At 39.5% G+C, this 27,132-nt stretch overlaps 1 non-coding gene and 1 pseudogene across 1 annotated transcript; one reads left to right on the forward strand and one right to left on the reverse strand.

Annotated features, from left to right (window-relative positions):
* The first annotated feature begins 1,413 nt into the window (after positions 1 to 1,413).
* LOC145637394 (small nucleolar RNA R71) lies at positions 1,414 to 1,519 on the forward strand. Its single transcript, XR_014114185.1, has one exon. It is a non-coding gene; the product is annotated as a small nucleolar RNA R71 (small nucleolar RNA).
* A 17,568-nt stretch (positions 1,520 to 19,087) lies between these two features.
* On the reverse strand, positions 19,088 to 19,186 carry LOC145637655 (small nucleolar RNA R71; annotated as a pseudogene).
* Between the last annotated feature and the right edge of the window lie 7,946 nt (positions 19,187 to 27,132).

Raw genomic sequence — 27,132 nt, forward strand, 5'->3', positions numbered from 1 at the left:
GAGAAAAAGGGTTAGAAATCCTCTAGGTTGCCTCCCGGGAAGCGCTTGTTTATGGTCTCTAGCTTGACCCTTCACCACATTCAAGGTGGATTAAAGAATATCACCCTCATCAACTTGAGGATTGAATAATAGATTCCCCCAAGCTTGAGAACTAGCACTCCTTGAGGTCTCACATCATTACAAGGAAAAGGAGGGGATGAATCAAGAGCCAAAGGTGGCTCATCTTTTCTCTTTTTCTTCTTCTTGTTGTTTCTTCTTCTCTTTTCTCTCTTCTTTCTTTTCCTTCTAAAAGGAGGATTGAGCTTGGAATCCTCAATATTAGAAAGGGTAATCTCACCATCCTCAAGAGAGCCTTCAAACCAAGCGGGAATTTCAAGGAATTCATCATACCTCATTGTCACCTTATCATCACATGGAGGTAAGCTCTCATTAGCCATCACACCATCGACCACATCAACTCTACATACGCTCACCGCCATAGGGCTCTTCAAAACAACATTATCAATTAGCCTACAAGGAAAGGGAATTGGGCCTTCAAACTTGTTTGGTTCACTAAAATCAAATGGCTCCTCATTTTGTTCTTGAACCTTTTTCTCAACCACATCCTCTACAACCTTGTCCTCCTTGTTCTCATCCTCCTTGCAAGTTTTGGGTTGATAAGTATGTGAGGGGTTAGTAGATGATTGTAAGGGGAGTTTTGTGGTTAAATGGAGAGAAGAAATTTTGGCTAGTTGGGAATCAACAACTTCATTGTGAGATTTGATCTCTTGGAATGGTTAAGTGATAATTTGACGTTGGTGAAGAATTTGGGTTTGTGTGTGGTCGGGTGGGGATTTTTCTTCATACTCTTGAGGACATAGGTCATGATGTTGATCTTGAGAGTTCTCTACTTGGTTGGAAAGGTAGGAAAAATTTTTGGTTGGTGGATTGATAAGAGATCCATCTTGGGGATAGGAGTTTTCTTGCCTTGGAGGTTTTTGAAGTTGTTGGGATTGAGCTTGGGTTACAAACTCTTCTTCCCTCAAAGTCAAAGCCTTACCATGCTTGGGATTGAACACTCTACAATAGGATGCATTATGATCCATCCCACCATAACGAGCACATGAGAAATCATTGATTTGTGACGGTTTTGAACCCAAACCAACACTCGATTTAAACTTGGAAAGAACTTCATTCAAGAGCTCAACTATGTGCTTCAGTTAGCCGACTTTATCTAACTCACAAAGATCTCCTTGCTTCCCTTGGGACCTTCTTTGGCCTCCTCAAGAATATCTAGGAGCCACTTCTTCAATTGTAGCTTCAACTTGACTTTGAGAGATCTTAATCAATTGGTCATCGACACCCGCATCTAGATTGGTCCTTGACATTGGCTCCAAGCCATCATAAAAGAATCTCATGAGCAAATTATGGTTGAATTCATGATGAGGACATGCTCTAATCAAATCCTTAAACCTTTCCATGCTTCCCCAAGAGTTTCATCCGGTTCTTGCTCAAAGGAAGCTATCTTCCTCCTCATTTTTGCGGTTTGCTCATCGGAAATGAACCTCTTGAGAAAGGCCTTCGCAACTTCCTTCCATGTGGTGAGAGAGTTGGGATTCAAAAGCTTGAGCCATTCTTTGCTCTTCCGGTGAGAGATTGCCGAAAGAGATGCATACGAATGTAATCTTGGCTCACTTCATTGGTTTGCATCATTGCACACTACTCAAGGAATCAGTCCAAATGTTTAATAGGGTCTTCACATGCAGCTCTGGAAAATGGCTCAATTTGTACCATCCTAGCATATTGTGGATGGATAGTGAAATTATTCTCGGTGGTTGGGACAAGTATACCACTCGTGAGCTCATAGATTTCCGGATTTCCAAACTCCCTAAAAAGAAGGTCATCCTCTTGCCTTGCCATATCTCTTTTTGAATACAACAAAGCTAAGCACACGATTAGCAATGACAAGTAGGATCAAACAAGCAAAATAAAAAAATAAAGCAAATAAAATGACTCTAACAATAGCAAAAATAAATGTTAAACAAGCCGCTTCCCCGACAACGGCGCCAAAATTTGATCGAGGGTTAGATAGGTCGTTAAACAACTACCCTAATCAAATTAATCATTTATATTCCTAAACTACCCTAATATAAGTATAGGGGCATGTAAAGGGTCGAACCACTAAGGAAGATCACTCATTCAACATCAATTTTAACTAATGCAAGAGTTAAAAAGGGGAATGTTTTTGTTGGTTTTTGAATAAAGAGCACTAAAACTACAAATAAGCAAAGAAAATGATGATTAAAATCAAGAGAGAACAATGCTAGGGATACGGGGGTGTCAAACATGATTAGAAAGAGGGGAACAATAATGGTTATCATGAAGAACATGCCAAAGAACACAAGATTCTACCTAAACAATTCATTCTCATGCAATATTCTAGGTAAATCAATGAAAAAGGTCTATACTTATAAGGATCATTCTCATGCATCGTATTTGTTACAATCAAATCAAGAGAATAAAGAAGCACAATCCATAAAACTCCACTTTAATAACTCATTCTCATGCAATCATTAAAATAGAGATGATCTTGGATCATTCTCATGCTGGTGTTGTTGAGGGAAGCAGGGTAGGTTGGTTTTGTTGTGTTGTGTTGCAGATTACTGTTGGCTAGTGATAGCAAGTGAGGGAGAAAGGGAAGTGAGGTGTAGGATAGGTGGTTGTGTGGTGAAGGATAAGAGGTGGGCAGCAGTGTTGGTGTGTGAGCATGTGAGGGAGTTCGACTTTGCTTGTTAGAACATTTGACCTTGGACTTTCGAATATGACTTTGATTATAACCAAGCCCTTGACCCGAACGTTCCTACAAACAAAACCAAACACGAGGGTAGAATCGGAAATAAAATAAAATAAAACAAAATAAAATGCCAAACTAAAATAAATAAGAAAAAGAGAGAAGCTAGAAATTATTAACTAAAAATACGAAAATAAACAAAAAACTATTAAAAACTAAAAAATACTCAAAATAAAGATCAAATAAGGAAAATAAGAAAATGAGATAAATAAAGCCTAAAACTAGGAAATTTTTTAGAAACTAAACCAAAAAATAAGCATAAAAATACCCTAAAAGTGACATAAAAGTCACTTATTAACCCTCCAACCGGATTTGCATACCCTTCATTTGAGCAATAAGGGCATCCAAGTCGGAGATAACATATTGGTATTGTTGTTCTTGATGATGTTGTTTTTGTTGTTGGTGGTGATGTTGTGGAGGATCTTCTTCTTCTTCTTCACCCATCTCTTCATTATCATCATAGTAGGGTGGGATATGACTCAAGGGGATTTGCCAAATAATTTCCACTTTCTCGCGGTGGAGAGAAGTCAAGGAGGGGTTAGGGAGATAACACCAATGCTTGTTATCCCTAAGCCAATCGAACACCTTGTCATCATTGTTCTTTGCCAAAAACTGAATTTGCTGTAATTTTTTTATGTCGAGGTAGAAAGAATCAACATCTCTCACCAGAGTACAAGATGGCAAATAGTGATTGAGCTCAAGGTTGGTCACGAGCCTTGTGACCATACTACCACATGGAATCTCGCCAGATTCCCTATCTTGCAAACCTTGGCAGTACTTCACAAAGGTGTACCCCAAATATAAGCAACCTCGGTATTCCTCACAAGTAGCCAACCAAAGAATCTGAAGCTCTAACTGACTCATTTTGCCTAACTCTTTCTTTGGGAATACCGAATACCCCAAAAGCCGATGGAGAACTCGGAGACAAGGTTGGAACACCTTACTAATCTTGGCATACCAGGTCTCAAAGTCACCACACCCGGAAATGACATCCCACCATGATTTTTGATCATACTCATTGTTGAAAAAGAGCTCGGGATCCAAAATATCCGAATTCAGATCGAAGTCAAGAGCCGCATCAAAATGGTTGTTGAAGAGTTTAAATCGAACTCGGTAGTTTCCTCCCTCAACTACAACAAGATCCACCGTATCCAAAAACTCCAAAGTAGGTTGAACATAAGTACGGAAGCTACGGCTCACAAATGTTCCCATGCGGAGGTTGTTGAGCAACTTCCTTAGATCTTCATCAATTCCCAACTTGATCATATCCGGTTGGAAGTAATGTCGGGAGGGTTTAAAGGAGCAGTTATCTTTTAGTTTGGTGAATCTTGCCTTTTGGAATTCACTACGTGAAAAAATGAAATTGGCACCGGTTCAAACCCGGCCTAAGGCAATGGTTTGAACCGGTGCCAATGTGGGGGGTGCCAATTACCCCCCTTTTTGGCACCGGTTCAAAACCGGTGCCAAAAATACTCAAAAAAAAAATTTTATCCTCCTTTTGGCACCGGTTAACCGGTGCCAAAAATGTCCAAATTTTTTTTTTATTTTTTATTTTTGGTTTTTTTTCACTTACCAATAAAATCAACTGAAAAAAATAACAATCACAACAAAAATCGAATTGTTTCAATATATATAATCCAAAATTTACAATACATAATCAAATGCCAAATTACAATATAGATCAATTACAACTAACATATAAATAAATAAAAAAAATTACATTATAAATCATAAAAAAAATTATAATATACTCGTAAATAAAAAAGAAAATTACAATATGAACATATCAATATTCTTGCATAATCTGTACCTGCACTAATTAAAACAGAAAAAAAATCAATTGGTAAAAATAAGCTTAAGAATAAATAAAAAAACCCAGAAATTCAAGTCGAAATTAAAATCGAAATTAAAGTTTGAACCAAAGAAAACCCAGAAATTCAAGTTTGAACCAAGGAAAAAAAAACCTAGAAATTCAAGTTTGAACCAAGGAAAAAAAAACCTAGAAATTCAAGTTTGAACCAAGGAAAAAAAACAGAAATTGAAATCGAAATTAAAAAAATTATCAAAAACGAAAAAAAAAAAACCAAAATTGAAATCGAAAAAAAGAAACCAAAAATTCGAAAAAAAACAAAATCAAAATCGGAAAAAAAAAACCAATTAAAATTGGAACCCAAAAAACCAAATCAAAAACAAAATCCCGGAAATCGAAAACAAAAACCAAAATCAAAAATCAAAATCAAAATCAATATTGAAAACCAAAAAACCAAAATCAAAAACAAAATCCCAGAAAGCGGAAAAAAAAAACCAAAATCAAAAACCAAAATCAAAATTGAAACCTAGAAAACCAAAATTGAAAAAAAAATCCCACAAATCGAAAAAAAAACCAAAATCGAAAATAAAAGGCAAAATCGAAAAAAAAACCCAAATACGAAAAACAAAACCAAAATCGAAATTGGTGAATCGAAAACAAAAACAATTAAATTCGAAAAAAAAGCCAGAACTTGAAAAAAAAAATCCCAGAAATTGTTGTTGATGTTGATGCCGGTGGTGGTGCTCGAACTTTGTGGTGGTGGCGTCGGCTGTTGTTGCGCTAATTCAAGCTTTGGTTGCTGCAGATCTAAGGGGACATGAGATCGATGGGAGAATATGAGAGAGAGGAGATCGATAGAGATGAAAGAATAAAGAAGAACGAAGAGAGAGAGAGAGGAGATTGATGTAGATGAAAGAAGAAAGAAGAACGAAGAGAGAGAGAAGAGAGAGAAGGAGGAGAGAGAAGGAGAGGAGAGGAAATGGGGGAATGGAGGCGGATAGGGTTTAATGCTCCGTTTTTTTTTAAAAGGTTGGACCGGTTCAGTGGCTGATGAGTGACATTTATGTCACTCTTAGGGAGTAGTTTTAGAGTCATTTTCGTGTTTATTTTATCTTATTTTCCCTTTCTTTCTCTTGTTTTCTCTTTAATAAAGTTTCTAGTTTATTTTGGTAATTTTGGTGTGTTTTAGTTTATTTTCTTTATTTTATTAGTTTTAGTCTATTTTCCTTTTTTATTTTTATTTTATTTGCTTGCGTAGTTTTAATTATTTTTAGTTTAGTTTTATGTCTCTTATTTTCTATTTGATTTTATTTATTTTATTTTATTTGTCGTGGTTTTGTTTTATTTCGTCCTTTGTTTATTTTCATTTTATTTTATTCTTTGTCCCAATTCTCTCCTCAATCTTGCTCATGTTTGTAGGTGTGTTCGAGGTTCAAGGCATACGCTACAATATTCAAATGGAGTGAGTCTCGGGTTTGCCCTGCTACTTGCTGCTGCCCCTTAACCTTCACCCCACGTTTCACCTTATCCTCCACCACACATACACCAACAACGCAAGCAGCTCTATCCTCTGCTTCTCCCCTGCAGCGCAACAATCAACCCCACAACAGCCCCTCACACCACTCACCATCAGCCACACAACACCACTCACCACCAGTCCAACTTCCAACCACCAGCCAACAACCACCTGACCGCCGCTCTCAGTCGCAATCCCCTGCTCCACCAACACCAACAACAACACAACCAAACACCACACACCACCAGCCTACAACCCCGCAGCACCACAACACCCCACAACAGCAGCCACGCAATCACCCCGCAACACCACCAACACACACCAGCACCAGCCACCACCTTCACGCTCAACCAACAACAACCATACCTCTAGCCCGCAATTCACCTCACAACAACAGCAATCACACACCAGCACCAACCACCTGACCACCGCAACTCAGAGCAATCAATCACCGGCCTCCAATAACAATTCATCTCCTCCTTCCACCACAATCAGCGCACCTACACCACCGTCAACAACCACCACCAATTAAGCAACCAATCGACCCAAAAATCAGAACAAATTGCAAATTAATCAAGTTCGAGCAAACCCATTGAGAAGTTCGGCCGAACGTCGAGTCAGAGACTTTGGGGGTTTTGTTATTCGAAGGGGAGTGGTCGAACATACCCTTGGTTCGACCGAACCAACCCCGTAGTTCAGTCGAACCCACCATCGGTTCGATCGAACCATTCCACGAGCTTCGCACGCGATTGTTAATGAAGACCAACAACCTTGATTGATGCTCATAATAGGCGTTGATGATGCAATTGGTGGTGATAGCCGTTCATTTGGTGCTTGAGTGAAATCGGAGGGTGGTGATGCAATGAAGATAATTGATGGTGGAGCTTGGTGAAGTATGGTGCAGGGGATTATTTCCCATTAGAGAGCAGCCATGAATTGGGAAGAAGGGGAAATCGGGGGTAGCTGATAGTTTTGGGGATTTTGGTTTTATTTTTCTTTTTCTTTTATTTTTATTTCTTTTCCTTTTCCTTTTCTTATTTCTTTTCTCTTTTATTTCTTTTCTATTTTATTTTCTTTTTATTTTATTTTCCTTTTCTTTCATTATTTTATTTTCCTTCTTTTATTTTTTTTTTACTTTGGCTAGCTTAGTATAAATACCCAATTTTGGGGTAATTAGGGAAAACATTCAATAACTATCATTTTTCCTACTCTCTAATTAGTTTTAGGTTAGGTTAGGATTAGTCTTCATTGGTAGAGAGAGAAAGTGAGGTTTTTTTCATTAATGAACTTGGATTTTGAAGAAGGAGCTTGTTCAATCCTTTGTAGACCTTCATCTTCAATTAATGAGCAATTTCTTACTCTCTCTCCTCTATTTTTATTTGTTTTATTTTGATTATTATTTTAGTTGTTGGTATTGCTTGTTAATCATATTTATCCTTGATTGTTGTTAATTAATCTTGTTATTAACATGATTAGTGAGTAATTTCCCCATTAAGGGGATGGTTGTGGTGTAGTTGGACCTTGAGCATGTTCTAGGGTTTAGAATTGATTTATTTGTGATTAAAGTCTTTATATGCTTGATATTCTTTAATCTTCTTGCAAGTGCACATTGTTGGTTGATTAAAGGTGAATCTTTGCTAACAAGAAACGGAAGTTGACTTAGTTAAGGTTCATTACTATCGATAGTTCATTGATTGCACCTTCTAATATATGGTTCTAGTATGGAAACATAGAGGCTATGTTAGGAGAAGCCAATTGACCCCGGAAGGCGGCTAGATTGGATCCTTTATTTTGATATTTGAGTATGTTTAGTTCATAATTAATTCAATTTCTATGCCTTTGTTTATGTTCAAGTGAATGCTATACCTAAACCATTTCCCTTAATGTTTTATTTCTTGTTTTAGCATTTTTAGACTTTAATTTATTTATCTCCTATTCCGGACTAGCTTAATTGTCGATAACATTTGGTGGTGTTTAATCGTTCTCTGTGGTTCGACCCCTATGCTTGCCTTATACTCGTATTAGGTTTGTTTAGGTTGTATAAATTGTATTTGATCTAGGGATAGACAATTGACGACGCGTTTATTCCCTTGTCAGTGGCACCGGTTCAAACCGGTGCCCTTTGTATTTTTGGCACTGGCTTGATCTGAACCGGTGCCATTACTCTTGGTCTAAAATCCTTCACATTTTTAGGGCGGTTTTTGGCACCAGTTTGGTCTGAATCGGTGCCATTTGGGTTTCCTTTTTGTATTTTTCTACTAGTGATTGGTCGGTGATTCGTAATTTGGGAATAGGGGTAGGTTGGCAAGGTTGTGAGGTAGAGGGGGTAGGAGTGGGTTCTTCAATGGTTACATTGGTCTTTCGTTTCTTGAGAAGGTTTTTTTATGTGTTTAGACATGGTGATCCCCCGAAGATATTAACTCAAAATCCGATCACACTACACCACAAAAAACACAAACCAACACTTCAAGATGCCACAATCACACTCCTTTACCACATCGCCAATCAACAACTTACTACCAAAATCAAACAATCTCAAGTTTACACAATCACCACCAATTCAAATCAACAATTGCTTCCCAATTAATCACCAATCACAATGAAACCAAAAAACTGATGCTCAACAAACCGATATCATACTACCAAAAATCCGATTTCACCAATTCTCAAAAAACATGCTCAAATTAGTTACAAAAACATCAAACAACACAATGTAAGGCAATAACAATCAACAAACAACATAAATACTCATCCAAAATTCAATATCAATCATCAAAATCACTAAAATTCATACTACTACTATTCACAACCATGAACCATCTAATACTAGAAACTATATGATATAATAATGCAATTAAGAGTAAAAGAAGATGATTATACCATACAAGGTGCAAGATTGAAAACGTTTTGGCCACCAATTCTCTCAAAATTTAAAAACCCCAAATTGCTACAACAATGGATGAGAGAGATTGGAGATTGAAATGGATGGAAGTAGTGTATTCTTTGTTGAAAATGATGAAAATGTAGGAAGATTTGATGATTTTTGATGAAAATTTGGTTGATTATGTGATAAAATTTTATGAGAGGGATTTAGGGTTTGTGCGTGATGTGTCTATTTTATATTGTATTTTACCCCCGTCCCTTGGTCATAATTAGTAGTGTTTTGGGCTCTTTAGAGCCACTTTTATTACCAATTGGTGTTTTCTAGTGTTTTCGTAGATTTGGTTGACTTTTGCAGGGATTTATGCTTTTGGAGTATTTTCCCGAGATATTTTGGAGCAGTCACGAGCACTGGAGAAGCACGACCAGATTTTATAGCCCAGGGCCGGTTGGAGCCATCGAACCGGTGACTAAGGGCTCGGTAGAGGTGATACCGGGGCGTTTGGACCGAGTATTCAAGACCCAAAGAGGAAACCCAGATTGGCCCGAAGAATTGGAGCCCAATCGAAGTCCAAATATTGGCCCAAATGATCCGCCCGGCCGGGCGGGAGGAGCGCCCGGTGACGCGCCCGGCCGGGCGCGAGATTGTTATTAGAGGTGAAAAAAGGCGCGCCCGATCGGGCGGTGCCTCGCCCGATCGGGCGCGTGTTTATTTAGGAAACAATTAGAGTCGTATTAATTTGTTTTAGTTTAGGATTTTTGTACGGAGTATAAATACTCCTCCGTAATACGTTTTTAGATCGTCTCTTCTTTTGGGGGGAGATCTTCTTCTCTCTTCTTCTCCACTTCTTCTTCTCTTAATCCTTTCTCCTAGACTTTCTCTCTCTACTTAGTTTTCTCTCTCTTAATCTCTCTCTAAACTTTTGTTCTTATTTCTTTGATTAATTCCAGATTTACTTTGGTGACGATTTCTCTTCCCTTAATCTTAGTTATTTATTTTATTCCTTTGATCATGATTTATTTTATTGCTTTGCTTAGTTTATATCTAATTATGTGTGAGTAGTTTAATTTCTAGGGTTCATGGGGATCTAATAAATAATATGAAGGGGTAAATTATTGTTGTTAATTATCAATGCTAGATTAATTTCCTATTGATTGATTTAATGCTCTGTGACTAGATTAGGCCTATCTTTTATGCATGAGTTTGACAATATTGATTCAAGAATCGAGAGATGAGAATTAATGTTTAGGTCTAGTTTCAATAGGCAAGTTAATTTATAAATGGTTAAGTCAAGATTCGAGAGATGAGGTTTAATACCGATAAATTAATTGTGTGATTGTAATAAGTAGCGAGAGCCCTTTACAATCTGGTTAATTGATGCATTGATGATTGACTATTATTGATTGTTGGTATTGCATGATGATTTCTTATTGGATTGTTTTAATGTTTTACAATTGCGGCTTGTAAAAGTATAGCAATATTAAATTGATGAATCGAGCAGATGTTAATTTGATATTAAAGGCTATTTTCAATAAGAACTTAGATCTAGTAAATTGCGAGAGCCTGTTAGGTCTATGTTGGTTAATAAATTGCGAGAGCCTGTTAATCATGTTATTTATGCAATGTCAATAATTGATTACCCTATTTTACCCCGGAATATTATTTATTGGTGAACCTATGCCCTAGATCCTTTTATATATTATTTTCTCCCTTTTCCTACTCTTTTTAGTTTAGTTTCTTATTCAACTTTTAATATTGGTTACTTAAATAATTTAGATTATAATATTTAATGAGGAGTAAAAAGACTTGTTTCCCTGTGGAGATCGACCCTACTTCCCTATCTACTTTAGTTAGTGAATTAGGTAATTATTTTTGATTAGGGGATACGACTTTACCCTGTCAGTGCGATTTGTGAATGAGTGAGAAGTGGTGCGCTCGAGTGTGATAGGGAAGAAGGAGAAATGAGGAAAAGAAAGGGGAAAGAAGAATATAAGGTACGGCTGCTGCAGGGGTGCGCGCGGGTCGCGCCCACGCCCGTGTCTTATCACAGCGCCCGTGCTCGTGTCGCGCCCATGTCGCGTGCGGCTGCGCCCTCCCTTGGAGCGCCTGTGCCTGTCAAAACTTCAATCTTCTTGCTTCTTTGGTGCGTTCATCTGTGGGCTTTTCGCTCAAAATCATTCCGGGGCTATTGAACCCACCAAATACGGCAGTTTCTAAACATGTTGAATGTGGGTTCAACATCCCAAAATAATGCTAGCACCACAATGAACTCACCAAGTTCAAACTTCTTCAAATTTTAGTACAATTTTCCTTATCTTACCTCACTAAAATTTCTCACCCCTTTTACCTCAAAATTCGATAAAATCGAACATAATCTCATCAAAAACCGCAAAACACCTTTTCCATTGCTCGTGCTCATTTGAATTAATCCATTTCCATGAATTCACCCTATAAATCCAAAAGAAAAACAAGTGAAAGAAAAGAAAATAAAAGAAAGAAAATCAAGAAAATAGAAGTCAAAAGAAAAGTTAGAAATCTCCGGGTTGCCTCCCGGGAAGTGCTTGCTTATGGTCCTAAGCTCGACCCTTCCTCCAAATCATGGAGTGTTAAAGGACACCACCTTATTCAAAGTGGCGGAAGGTACAAATTTCTCTTCAATTTTTAGCAACTCCTCATTGTTGCTTGATGAAACTTCATTTTCTTGAACTTCAAAAACAACTTTCTCATGCTTCAACTTCAATCTCATTTGCTTCTTCCTAGAAGCCCTTGCCTTCTTCTTGGCCTTGTTCCTTCTTGTAGAAGGTTTAACACCATCAACTTCCTTGGAACCATCCTCCTCCTCTTGAGGACAATGCTCAAACCAATGCGGAATGTCAATTACCTCTTCGTCCATAGCCTTTGGAAGCTCCTTTTTCTCTTCACTAACTTTCATGCAATCCAACCTCACAAGCACATCATCAAAAATCTCATGAACACCATTAGTTGATGAATTAATCACACACACATTATCCAATGAACGAAGGGAATTATCATTCATGGTTCCTTTCACAAAAGACAAGGATTCATGCATTGGTTTTAACTTAAAACTTTCTTTTTCATTACCAACTCTGAAAGTTGTACGACCTCCCTTAACATCTATTAAAGCTCTCGAGGTAGCTAGGAATGGTCTCCCTAGAATAATAGGAATGTGGTCATCCTCTTCAATTTCTAGCACAATAAAATCTACGGGAATTGTGAAACCACCTATCTTAAGGGGAACATCCTCAACTCTTCCTTTTGGGAACTTAATGGATCTATCGGCCAATTGCAAGGTCATGTTCGTAGGAAGAAGTTCTCCTAACTTAAGATTCTTAAACAACGAGTAAGGCATAATGCTAACACTGGCAACTAAGTCACACAATGCATTTTCAAACAACTTACTCTTGATTTTGCAAGGAAAGGAGAAATTACCCGGATCTTTCATCTTCTTTGGTAGGTCATTGTGAATCAAGGCACTACAACACTCACCAAGCTCTACTGAATCTATCTCATTGCACTCTCTCTTGACTCTCAAGATATCCTTAAGGAATTTGGAATATCTGGGAATTTGGGTCATAGCTTCGGTGAGAGGGATAGAAAGATGGACCTCCTTCAACATGTCAAGGAATCTCCCAAATTGTTCATCTAATTTGTTCCTCATAAACTTTTGGGGATATGGAAGGTTGGGTTTTCTCACTTCCTCTTGCACTCTCTCAACACTCTTCTTTTTCTCATGGACTTCCTCTTTTCTCACACTTTTTGACACATCTTTCTCTTTTTCCTCACTTGAATCACTGTTATTCTCATCCTCCTCACTAATCCTAGAAAATCTCTTTTCAAACACTTTTCCACTCCTTGTGGTGATAGAATAAACGGGTTTCTTAGGATTAACTCCTTGAGAAGGTAATGAAGAGGGGCTAGCACAATATTTCAAAGTGTTTGCTAGTTGAGTGATATGGGTTTCAAGCATCTTATAGTGTGTCATCATCTTATTAAATTTCTTATCACTCACCGACATGTAAGTTTTCAAAATCTTGATTTGGTTCTCGATGATCTCCTCTAAGGTAGTCTTGGAAGATGGGGGTTGAGCAAAAAAATTATCACCATTGCCTTGAGGTCTTGGAGCAAATCCGGGTGGGGTCCCCTTTGGTTGTTGTTTTGAAAATTTCCCCTATTTTGATTGTTTCAATAACCTCGGCCTCGATTGTTGCCAAAATTTTGGTGTTGGCCACCAAAACCATGAGATTGGCTTTGATTTCCATACCCCTGGCTTTGGTTTTGATTACTATAACCTTGATTGTTATAGTTACCTCGGAAGCCTTGATTTCCTTGGTTCCTATAACCACCATTGTTGTAGTTATTAAAACTACCTTGTTGGTGAGTATTCATATTCCCAAAATTCCTTGGGCCATCAAATCTTTGTCCATTGTTATTATTGGAAACAAAATTCTCTTGCTCACAGTCATTGTTTTCAACATCATCACAATGTTCAAAAGCATTTGGACAATTAGAAGAGTCATGGTCATAAGACCCACAAACATCACAAAAGACACAACCACTTGGCTAATTACTTGAGGTAGAATGAGGAGTAGAGTTAGAAGGTGTGATAAGTCGTGTATAATACATATTTTTAGAGTCTTAATAGGTAGTTTCCGAGTCTAGATTAGTTGTTCATGGCTTATTTTGGCTTTATTTGATTTAGTTGTGATCATATGATGCTTTTATGGGTAGATTCGTTGTTTTTGATGTATTTCAAGATTTAACGAAGATTTTTGGAGGTTTTACGAAGTTGCGGATCGTGATCATAGCTTGGAATTCACCTATAAGCCAAAGTTTGAAGCTAAATTCATTAAAGGGTATTCTTCAGCCAGGCACGCCCATGTCACCCAGAGACATGGGCATGTTAATGTGTTTTGAGAAGGCAGTAAGTTTGGAAGTTGAAGTTCATCTAAGGCACGCCCATGTGGAGTCGAGTGTTTCGAGCTAGCTGCCTTGTGCTAAGGGAATCATGCTCGTGTTGAATGTGGGCATGCCCATGCCTCATCGAGTGATGTTGACCCAGCAAGACATGCCCGTGCCAATATGAGACACGCCCGTGTCTTTACGAGTGTCGTAGCTGCTGTGAGTGCCATTCCAGCGAGACACGCTGATGAGTGTCATTTATGGCACTCATAGGGTAGTCTTTTAGGGTTATTTCTTTCCCTTTTACATGCTTTTCTCTCTTATTTTTGGTCCTTTTTCCTTAGGTTTCTCTTTCTCCTCTTTTCTTTATAGTTCTCGTGTTTTCCTCGTGTTTTCCTTTTATTTGGCTCTTTTTCCTTTTATTTCCTTTCTTTGTTTGCTTGTGTAGGTATTTGGAGAATCACCTTTGCAAAGGAATCAAGTTGGGGCCTTAATGATCAAGTAAGGAAGAAGCATTTGGCTAGAGAGGGCTTAGAGAGGCCTTGGAGAGGGCTTAGAGAGGCCTTGGAGAGGCCTCGGAGAGGTCTCCAAGGTATTTCCAGCAGGCCGCGGGCGCGGGCTTAAGAAGAGCAAATTGCAAGATTTTGGCAGGAGCTCCCCGCGGTTGCCCCGCGGGCTCTCCGCGGGCGCGGGAAATCTGGAGAGGGCGCCCCTTCTCAGAGAGACCGCGGCCCCCTGATTGAGTTTTGGGAGCAGGGGATTGGCCGCGGGCGCGGGTCCATCTTGCCGCGGGCGCGGGTGCTGCCCTGAAAGCCCGCGGAGGGTTCCGTACCCATTTCTCCGTGGCCGCGGATTCATCGAGAGAGACCGCGGGATTTGCCGGTTTCTTCTTTACCTATAAATAGAATTGTAATTCCTTTTCAAAGGGAACTTTTTGATAATTTTCATTAGCTTAGTTTTAGAGAGAAGTTAGAGAGAAGTTCTTGGTTTTGGATTTGTAACTCAACATTTGATCAATCAAGTTTGGATTTCTTCATTTTCAATCATCAATATTGGTGAGAATCTCTTCCTTCTTTCATCTTTTACTTACTTGCTATTTGATTTTTGCTTGTTGCTTGTTCTTCTTTGGATTTGAATTTGATATTGTTGATTATTTTGATTTCTCTTGGATTTTGATATAGAAATGAAGATTAAAGCAATTTCTAGTTATTTGTTCTTGAATTTCACCATGATTAGTGAGTATATTAGTTGCTAGGGAAAGGGGGAAGCATGTTTGATTAATGAAATTGCTAGTTGATGCTCTTTGATTGATTGATTTGTTGCAATTAAATTGGTTGACATAGTTTTGCATGTGATTGATTAGACTAGGAGTGATCAACCTATAAGATTAATCTAGATTGCATTGCAACTCTTAATGACATGAACAATTGAATTGAAAGTTGCTCTAATTGATTGGGTTTGCTTGTGATCCTTCTTGATTTGCCTTTCATAGTGACACCTAGATTGGCCTATAGGAGATAGCATTTGAACTCTCTTGATTGCTACTATTGTTTGTCCATTGCAATACTTGAATTAATTGATTGAGCTCTAAACTAGCATTATCATTGAACTTGCATGTGGAACCCATATCCCTAGTGTTTAGACCTTTGTTTTACTTGATTAGACTTGCTTTAGTTTACCATAGTACCAACCATAATCTCAACTCCATCTTAGAGGTAGCTTGACTTAGACTCTAGTTTTCATCATTACATTCTCTAGGGATCGACCCTTAACTTGCCCTATATTCATATAAGGTTGGTTAGGTGTTTACAAATTTTGTTTGACTTGGGGGAAGGGTAGATAACGACATACATTTTCCTCTTGTCAAAATGGCGCCGTTGCCGGGGAGTGCTATTGGTGCTTAGCTTTTGTTATTGAGTCTACTTCATTTTAATTGATAAAAAAATACAAAAAGATTTTGTTTCTTTACGCTACACTTGTAGCCGTGCTACTAATATTTTCTTTGAAGTTTTGCATGCATAGAGCTCGTGATCGATCCATTGTGCCTTTTGACCCAGAAATTGAAAGGACTCTCTCAAGGAGAAGAATAGCTAATCGATTCTCCTTGGGGTATAGTTCTTCAAGTAAAGAAGAGATTGAAGAAGAGCAAGGCATGTGATGCAAGTGATTGGGCTATTGGAGGTGTTTTGGGACAACGTGTAGACAATAAGCTTCATGTGATTTACTATATGTCCAAGACACTCAATGGGGCTCAAAAGAACTACACAACAACGGAAAAGGAATTTTTAGCAATTGTGCACTCTTTTGAGAAATTCCGTTGTTACTTGTTGGGTTCCAAGACCATAGTCTTCACGGATCACGCGGCCCTCAAGTATCTCTTTGCCAAGAAAGAGTCCAAGCCTAGGTTGATTCGATGGGTGCTTGAATTGCAAACTTTTGAGATTGAGATTAGGGATAAGAAGGGTGCGGAGAATGTTGTGGCGGACCATCTTTCTCGCCTTGAGGGTGATCACATTCATGATGATGGTTCACCAATTGAGGATAGAATGCTTGATGACTTCTTATATGCCATAGCGGTGAAGGAACTCCCATGGTATGCCGACTTGGTGAATTTTCTAGCATGTGGGGAGTTTCCACCCTCTTTCTCAAAGAACCAAAGGAAGAAAATCAAAAGGGAGGCAAGACATTACTTGTGGGATGATCCCATCCTATACAAACGAGGGGTTGATGGCTTACTTAGGCGTTGTGTTCCAAATGAAGAGGTGCCTAGTGTTTTAAGGATGTGTCACTCGGACCCTAGTGGTGGGCATATGGGCGTTTCCAAGACCGCTACCAAGGTTCTTCAATGTGTTTTGTGGTGGCCGCATCTCTTCAAGGACTCATGGGGCTTTGTGAAGTCATGTGACCGATGTCAAAGGGTTGGGAATATCTCCAAGAGGAATGAGATGCCTCAACAGCCCATTCTTGAGTTAGAGGTGTTCGATGTTTGGGGGATTGACTTCATGGGACCATTCCCATCTTCATATGGTAATCAATTCATACTTGTGGCTGTGGACTATGTTTCTAAATGGGTTGAGGCCATTGCCTCCCCTACTAATGACCACAAAGTAGTGTTGAAGTTGTTCAACAAAATCATCTTCCCAAGGTTTGGCGTGCCTAAGGCTGTGATAAGCGATAACGGATCTCATTTTGTTCACAACGCTTTCCAAAAGATGTTGAGGAAACATGGAGTGCATCAACGGTTCGGCCTTCCATATCATCCTCAATCGAGTGGCCAAGTCGAGGTCTCCAATCGTCAAATAAAGCTCATTCTTGAGAAGACGGTTGCAAGGAATAGAAAGGATTGGTCGAACAAGTTAGATGATGCTCTTTGGGCTTATAGAACGGCTTTTAAGACGCCTATTGGTACCACTCCATATCGCCTTGTCTATGGCAAATCGTGCCATCTCCCGGTAGAGCTTGAACATCGTGCCTTATGGGCTATCAAGAAGATAAATTTTGACTTAGCTAGTGCGGGGGAGAAGAGGTGGTTGGATCTTCATGAGCTAGAGGAACTTCGACTTGATGCTTACGATTGTGCTAGCACCTACAAGGCTCGCTCCAAAGAGGTTCATGACAAGTTGATTGAGAAAAAGGAGTTTTGTGTAGGTGACAAAGTCCTCCTCTACAATTCAAGGATGAAGTTGTTTCCCGGAAAGCTCATGTCAAGATGGAGTGGACCATTTTTGGTGAAAGATGTGTTTGATAATGGTGCCGTGGAGATTTCTCCTTTGAACTCCTCATCTTCATTCAAAGTTAATGGTCATCGGCTCAAGAAGTATTATGATGGAGTGTTTGTTGGACTTGTTCACAAAATGATTCTTTTTAAGCCACCTTGAGATGGTGGTGTACGTCGAGCTAACGACGTTAACCAAAAGCGCTTACGGGAGGCAACCCGGATTCTCATCTCATTTCTTTTTCCTTTCTTTTCTTTTATTTTTCCTTGATTGGTTTTTTATTTTATTTTTGAGTTAGTTTTGTGTTTGTCTTGTAGGTCGCCCATTATCATCACTTGTTGGAAAAAAGGAGGTTTGAAGAAAAGTTTAGAGTGCAGGGGAGAGGGCTCCCCGAGGGCAAGGAGAGACCTCGGGGGCAATTTCACCTCTTGGGCAAAAATTGAAATGTCATTTCCAGGGACTTCCCGCGGTTGCCATAGTGCCAACCATAACCCGTATCCCTAGTGTTTAGACCTTTGTTTTACTTGATTAGACTTGCTTTAGTTTACCATAGTGCCAACCATAATCTCAACTCCATCTTCGAGGTAGCTTGACTTAGACTCTAGTTTTCATCATTGCATTCTCTAGGGATCGACCCTTAACTTGCCCTATATTCATATAAGGTTGGTTAGGTGTTTACAAATTTTGTTTGACTTGGGGGAAGGGTAGATAACGACATACATTTTCCTCTTGTCAAAATGGCGCCGTTGCCGGGGAGTGCTATTGGTGCTTAGCTTTTGTTGTTGAGTCTACTTCATTTTAATTGAAAAAAAAAATACAAAAAGATTTTGTTTCTTTACGCTACACTTGTAGTCGTGCTACTAATATTTTCTTTGAAGTTTTGCATGCATAGAGCTCGTGATCGATCCATTGTGCCTTTTGACCCAGAAATTGAAAGGACTCTCTCAAGGAGAAGAATAGCTAATCGATTCTCCTTGGGGTATAGTTCTTCAAGTGAAGAAGAGATTGAAGAAGAGCAAGGCATGGGAGAAAATCCGAGAGTGGCCTTGAAGGAGCTAGGAATACCCGGTGCCTATAGGTTTGAGAGCGGCATAGCTCCGCCTACAACACCGGCAAATGATTTCGAGATTTGGCCGGCCATGATCACCTTAATTGAGAGGAGGCAATATAGTGGGGCTAAGAATGAGAGCCCGTTGAACCATCTTAAAGAATTTGAAAAATATTGCAACACCATCAAAGTCAACGGAGTTTCTCAAGAGTTCATACGCCTCAAGTTGTTCCCCTTCTCTCTCATAGGAAGATCCTTAGAGTGGCTAGATAAAGAGGTGAAGCCCAATTCCTTGAGAACATGGGATGATGTTACAAAGGCCTTCTTGTCCCGTTTCTACCCTCAAAAGAAGACGGCGGAGGCAAGAGCCTTGATTCAAGGGTTCAAGCAAAGGCCAAATGAAAGCCTTTACGAAGCATGGGAGAGATACAAAGAGTATCAAAGGGAGTGCCCTCACCACGGAATCCCAACATACCAAGTGGTCCAAATCTTCTATGGCGGTTTAAGTCCCCAAGGCAAGTCATGCCTTGATGGGGGGGCCGGGGGTCCTATCATGAACAAGACCGAAGAAGAAGTGGTGGACATCATTGAGGACGTGGTGACGTACTATAGAGATTGGCAAGATGGGGAGAGAGACTCTTCAAGCAAGCAATCTTCATTGTACTCGGTAGACCATCTAAATGCGATCAACAACCTTTTCTCCCAAATGACAAACTTGGGAAAGGTAATGACCGCAATCAAAGCCAAGTTGGAGAACACTTCTACTTCATCCCAAGCTTCAAATCTTCCCTCCCAATTTAAGGGGAGAGGTACTCCTTCTAACTCTCAACCCCCTCCTTCTTCACATAATATGCCTATGGGTTGTTTGTTTTGTGATGCATGTGGATCGTATGATCATGACTCTAGTAATTGTCCTAATGAATGTGTTGATGAGTTTGATAACAATGAGAGTGAGCATGTGAATTATGTGTCAAATAATAATGCTCAAAGGTTTGATAATCAAAGAGGTCAATGGAATAGGAATTACCAAAACCAAGGCAATTTTGACAACTATAATCAAGGTGGTGGTTATAGAAACCAAGGGAACCAAGGTTCTCGTGGTAGCTATAATAACCAAGGTTATAGTGGCCAAAATCAAAGCCAAAATTATGGTAATCAAAACCAAGGTTATGGAAATCACAACCAAGGTAGTGGTAACCATAATCAAGGTGGTGGTAACCATAATCAAGGTTATGGAAAAAATCAAAATAGGGGTACTTGGAACAACCAAGGGAAGGGCAACTTTCAAAATAATGCTCAAAGAGGTCCCCCACCCGGATTTGTTCCAAGGACTCAAGGAGAAAATTCCTATTCACAACCTTCTTCACCTAGGACCAATTTGGAAGAAATAATTGAGAATCAAACCAAGTTGTTGAACACATATATGGCCGTTAGTGATAAGAAGTTCAATGAAATGATGACCCACAATAAAATGCTTGAAAATCAAATTTCTCAACTTGCTAATGCTTTGAAAGATCATGCAAGCCCTTCTTCTTTACCTTCCCAAGGTCTTGATCCCAAGAAACACGTGAATGCTATTGTTTCTAGGAGTGGTAAGGTTCTTGAGGAGAGATTGCCTAGGAAGGGTGAGGATAAGGAGATTCCTAAGAAAGTCTTGGTTGAGAATGAGGGGGATAGGGCATCATTGGATGAGGTTGTGGTTGAGACACCTAGAGAGGTGAGAGTAGAGAAAGAAATTGTGAAACCCAAGCTCCCTTACCCACAAAAATTCATGAGACACAAATTGGATGAGCAATTTGGGAGATTCATTGATATGCTAAAACAACTTCATCTTTCTCTACCTTTTACCGATGTGATCAACCAAATGCCAAATTATGCCAAATTCCTCAAGGACATTTTGAGTGGGAAAAGGACTTGTGAGGTTGTGGAAACTATCAATTTGACCGAAAATTGTAGTGCTATCATCATGAACAAAATGCCACCCAAATTGAAAGACCCCGAGAACTTCTCCATCCCTTGTGCCATTAACAAGATGCAAATTGATAATGCCTTATGTGACTTGGGAGCTAGTGTTAGCATAATGCCATATTCGGTTTATCAAAGGCTTGAACTAGGGGAACTCTTACCTTCTAACATTACCTTGCAATTAGCCGATAGGTCAATCAAGTTTCCAAAAGGTAAGGTAGAAGATGTTCCATTGAGGGTTGGGAAGTTTGTGTTCCCGGTGGATTTTATTGTGCTTGAAATGGATGAAGATGCTACCATTCCAATCATTTTAGGTAGACCCTTTCTTGCTACCTCGGGTGCTATGATTGATGTGAGGAGTGCAAAGATTTCCCTTAAGGTAGGAGATGAGGTCATTGAATTTGATTTGAATGAAAGCATGAAATATCCATCTTCTTCTCTAGAAAATTGCATGATGATTGATTCACTTGATCATGTTGTGTCTTTTATGCATGAGCACTTGCTCACCTCTAACGATGCTCTTGAGAATGTTTTGTTGAACAAGGACAAAGTAGGTACACCATGCAAGGAAGTGGCATTCTATGAAGAATTGCTTAATGGAAGCATGGAGGAAGTGGATGAGCAAATGTGCTTGAAAATCTCAAGCCAAGAAGCTTTGCAAGCGGCCACATCAAAGGAAGGTAATGGTGTGCCTATGGTAGAGCTCAAACCTCTACCATCACACCTTAGGTATGAGTTCTTGGGCCCTCATTCCACTTACCCCGTGATAGTTAGTGCATCCTTGAACGTGAGCCAAGCTCAAGCGTTATGTGGTGTTTTGAGAAAGCACCAAGGTGCTTTGGGGTACACAATTGATGATCTTAAAGGTATAAGCCCCGCCTTGTGCCAACACCACATAACACTTGAGGAAGGCGCCCTTCCTTCTATCGAACGACAAAGATACTACATCCCCATATGGGAGAGGTAGTTAAGAAGGAGATCACCAAGCTATTGAATGCGGGAATCATATTCCCCATCTCTAGCTCAAGGTGGGTCTCCCCCGTGCATGTCGTTCCAAAGAAGGGGGGCATGACCGTGGTTGAGAATGAGAAGGGTGAGCTCATTCCAACTAGGACGGTCACGGGTTGGCGGATGTGTATAGACTATAGACGTCTAAACACATCCACCAAGAAGGATCACTTCCCTCTTCCATTTATTGATCAAATGCTTGAAAGACTAACAAGGCACAAGTTCTATTGTTTCCTCGATGGATATTCGGGATTCTTCCAAATCCCCATTCACCCCGATGATCAAGAGAAAACTACCTTCACATGTCCTTATGGGACCTTTGCCTATCGAAGAATTCCCTTTGGTTTATGTAATGCACCTGCTACATTCCAAAGGTGCATGATGAGTATTTTTGGGGATATGTTGGAGGAGGAAATGGAGGTCTTCATGGATGACTTTTTGGTGGGGGGTGTCTCATTTGAGGAGTGCCTTGTGAACCTTGAGAAGTGTTTGGAAAGATGTGTTAAGGTCAATCTTGTTTTGAATTGGGAGAAATGCCACTTCATGGTGGAGGAAGGTATAGTGCTTGGGCACAAGATTTCAAATAGAGGCATTGAGGTGGATAAGGCAAAAATAGAAGTTATAGAGAAACTTCCACCTCCGGTGAATGTCAAGGGTGTGAGATCGTTCCTTGGTCATGCGGGTTTCTATAGAAGATTCATCAAGGATTTTTCACTTATTTCTAAGCCCGTAAATGACCTTCTTAAAAGGATGTTGAGTTCATTTTTGATGACAAATGCTTGAAGGCATTTGATAAATTGAAGAAGGCCCTTATCTCCACTCCTATTGTTCAAGCCCCAAGGTGGGATCTTCCTTTTGAATTGATGTGTGATTCAAGTGATTGGGCTATTGGAGGTGTTTTGGGACAACGTGTAGACAATAAGCTTCATGTGATTTACTATATGTCCAAGACACTCAATGGGGCTCAAAAGAACTACACAACAACGGAAAAGGAATTTTTAGCAATTGTGCACTCTTTTGAGAAATTCCGTTGTTACTTGTTGGGTTCCAAGACCATAGTCTTCACGGATCACGCGGCCCTCAAGTATCTCTTTGCCAAGAAAGAGTCCAAGCCTAGGTTGATTCGATGGGTGCTTGAATTGCAAACTTTTGAGATTGAGATTAGGGATAAGAAGGGTGCGGAGAATGTTGTGGCGGACCATCTTTCTCGCCTTGAGGGTGATCACATTCATGATGATGGTTCACCAATTGAGGATAGAATGCTTGATGACTTCTTATATGCCATAGAGGTGAAGGAACTCCCATGGTATGCCGACTTGGTGAATTTTCTAGCATGTGGGGAGTTTCCACCCTCTTTCTCAAAGAACCAAAGGAAGAAAATCAAAAGGGAGGCAAGACATTACTTGTGGGATGATCCCATCCTATACAAACGAGGGGTTGATGGCTTACTTAGGTGTTGTGTTCCAAATGAAGAGGTGCCTAGTGTTTTAAGGATGTGTCACTCGGACCCTAGTGGTGGGCATATGGGCGTTTCCAAGACCGCTACCAAGGTTCTTCAATGTGTTTTGTGGTGGCCGCATCTCTTCAAGGACTCATGGGGCTTTGTGAAGTCATGTGACCGATGTCAAAGGGTTGGGAATATCTCCAAGAGGAATGAGATGCCTCAACAGCCCATTCTTGAGTTAGAGGTGTTCGATGTTTGGGGGATTGACTTCATGGGACCATTCCCATCTTCATATGGTAATCAATTCATACTTGTGGCTGTGGACTATGTTTCTAAATGGGTTGAGGCCATTGCCTCCCCTACTAATGACCACAAAGTAGTGTTGAAGTTGTTCAACAAAATCATCTTCCCAAGGTTTGGCGTGCCTAAGGCTGTGATAAGCGATAACGGATCTCATTTTGTTCACAACGCTTTCCAAAAGATGTTGAGGAAACATGGAGTGCATCAACGGTTCGGCCTTCCATATCATCCTCAATCGAGTGGCCAAGTCGAGGTCTCCAATCGTCAAATAAAGCTCATTCTTGAGAAGACGGTTGCAAGGAATAGAAAGGATTGGTCGAACAAGTTAGATGATGCTCTTTGGGCTTATAGAACGGCTTTTAAGACGCCTATTGGTACCACTCCATATCGCCTTGTCTATGGCAAATCGTGCCATCTCCCGGTAGAGCTTGAACATCGTGCCTTATGGGCTATCAAGAAGATAAATTTTGACTTAGCTAGTGCGGGGGAGAAGAGGTGGTTGGATCTTCATGAGCTAGAGGAACTTCGACTTGATGCTTACGATTGTGCTAGTACCTACAAGGCTCGCTCCAAAGAGGTTCATGACAAGTTGATTGAGAAAAAGGAGTTTTGTGTAGGTGACAAAGTCCTCCTCTACAATTCAAGGATGAAGTTGTTTCCCGGAAAGCTCATGTCAAGATGGAGTGGACCATTTTTGGTGAAAGATGTGTTTGATAATGGTGCCGTGGAGATTTCTCCTTTGAACTCCTCATCTTCATTCAAAGTTAATGGTCATCGGCTCAAGAAGTATTATGATGGAGTGTTTGTTGGACTTGTTCACAAAATGATTCTTTTTAAGCCACCTTGAGACGGTGGTGCACGTCGAGCTAACGACGTTAACCAAAAGCGCTTACGGGAGGCAACCCGGATTCTCATCTCATTTCTTTTTCCTTTCTTTTCTTTTATTTTTCCTTGATTGGTTTTTGATTTTATTTTTGAGTTAGTTTTGTGTTTGTCTTGTAGGTCGCCCATTATCATCACTTGTTGGAAAAAAGGGGGTTTGAAGAAAAGTTTAGAGTGCAGGGGAGAGGGCTCCCCGAGGGCAAAGAGAGACCTCGGGGGCAATTTCACCTCTTGGGCAAAAATTGAAATGTCATTTCCAGGGACTTCCCGCGGTTGCCCCGCGGTCTCTCCGCGGGCGCGGGAGGTTCTGGAGAAGGCGCCTCATGTTTGGAGAGGGCGCGGGCCTCAATTCGGCCAAATTTGAAACCCGTATCCCTAGTGTTTAGACCTTTGTTTTACTTGATTAGACTTGCTTTAGTTTACCATAGTGCCAACCATAATCTCAACTCCATCTTCGAGGTAGCTTGACTTAGACTCTAGTTTTCATCATTGCATTCTCTAGGGATCGACCCTTAACTTGCCCTATATTCATATAAGGTTGGTTAGGTGTTTCCAAATTTTGTTTGACTTGGGGGAAGGGTAGATAACGACATACATTTTCCTCTTGTCACACGCCCATGTCAGAATTTGACATACCCATGCCTGGACGAATTTAGTCGGTTTAAATCTTATTTCTTTCTTTAATTAATCTTATCTTTTAGCCTTCTTATAAATACTCTTGAGGATTATATTATTCATTATCTATCATCTTAGAACCCTAGTTTTCTCTCTAGACTATATTTTCATTGTAATTAAAGATTATGCACTCAAGTTTCTTCATTTATCTCTCCTAATTCAAGATTTGATATTTTCTTATTCTCTTTAATTTGTTTTTATTATTAATTATGTTTTCTTTAATTCTTGTTATTGTATTTATTAATATGAGTGAGTAGTTTCCTTATTCCAAGATCTATCGAACCCGAATATGATTGATGCATGATTTAATTTTTTAAATTCTCTAATGATAATTGCAATTGATATGCTTAATTGATTGTGCTCATGCCAATACTAGATTAGGGATAATTAGTATTGTTATTAATCCATTGTTTTAATCGCAACGGGAGTTGGGTTTTAACGGGTTTGAATAAATCAATTATGGGTTTGAAGTTCATCACGGGAGTAGTTGAATGATTGATTAGGAAGTTAGAGTAATGTTCTCAAAGTCTTTAATTTACATGATTCCACGGAATTAGGCTTGATTGTGATTAGGGAAGCCATTGATAACTCGGGAGAGACCATTGGTACTGTATATGGATTACTTTTCCTCATTAATCAATTGAATTATATGTTAGGGGTAGAACGACTATTGCAGTAATTGTATTCGTGGTGATGCTTGATCTTGGATGTTTTTTAGCATTAATTTTCATATTACTTAGATTTAATCGTTTTAATTAGTTCCTTAGTTATTAATTCTCACTTATTTGATTTGGTTACTTGCTTAGTGGTTACTTGAGTCTAGTTAATTAGTTGAACCATAGTCTCTTGGGATCTGACCCTTACTTGCCCGTCTACATAGTAGTGGTCTTGTTAGGTTATTTTTGTTAGGTATGCGACAAGCCTATTGTAAGGAGGGCGATCCCATCGTAGGGGGTCCTTCCTTAGATGCCCATGCCCGCTTAAAAGCCTAGGACTTTACACTTATTAGGGTGTATTAGGATTTGAATTCCTGACTATTTTGGAGACCTTGAATTAGAAATGATACTCTCATCACGCTTTTTTGTAAGAAATAAGTAGGAGTCGCCAATGAGTTTTAAGAAAACTCATAAACCTCGTTCATGCCTTTCCCCCAAGTAGAGTTCAAGGGATAATTAGCACGAATAATAAGTTTACCCATGCCCAAATTGGTCTACATAAACTAGAAATGAGTTTGGGAGCGAGGGTACTAAGATAATGTCCCCTTTAGAGGGAAATCGCTATCTTAGCCCTAGTACGGCCTCTACTAGCTCTTCCTTTATCACAATTTCATTACCAAACAATATATGCAACGTGATACCTAAATACTAAGTTAGTTGATTTTATTTACAAGCATTAATCACGTAGGAATTACATTGCAAAAGTCGTTATTCTTATTTAATAATATTCGTGAAAGAACAATAAATAAACAAGATTCGCCTTGTCTTAAGTGATAAAACAACAATTAATTATTCAAATTCTAGTCTTGATTAAAGAAAGAGTACTATGTGAATTAATTAATTAAAATTTTGTTTAAATTGATCAAACAACACTAATTAATCAATTAAAGTTATTTGAACAATAAAAGAAAAGTGATTTATCTAATTGCTCAGGAAAGTAACCGTTCTTCTTTTATGTTAAATCTTTGTTTAATGTGTTTATGGACTTTCTTTCTTCTTTTTACCTCCAAGGACTTCAATGGATTCAATTAGGGTTTGAAAGTATTTGGGAACAAAGAAGAAAAAGTAGTATGATAGTAGGAGAAGTTGAGAGATTAGGGTTTTAATAATACTAGAGTTCTAATTCTGAATTTTCTGTCCACGTAATGCTGAACGAAGACCCCTATTTATAGACGTAGGGATCTAGGTTTAGGGTTTAGAGCCGCGCCTTAAGGTGGCGCGCGCAACTTTTTTAGTCGCGATGGGTGCCGCGCGCATCTCAATGAGTAGCGCGCGCAAGGCGCGCGCAACTGATTGAGTTGCGCTGGTTTGCGGTTTGCCTTATACGAAAACGCGTTTTTAAAACTTCCATAACGTTTGATTGCAAAGTCGGATTAATTCGTGTGAGATATCATTGGAAAGATCTAAACGTCGAATTTCCA

Source organism: Chenopodium album, chromosome 6, assembly GCF_948465745.1.
Source record: "Chenopodium album chromosome 6, dcCheAlbu1.1, whole genome shotgun sequence".
NCBI classification, from domain to species: domain Eukaryota; kingdom Viridiplantae; phylum Streptophyta; class Magnoliopsida; order Caryophyllales; family Amaranthaceae; genus Chenopodium; species Chenopodium album.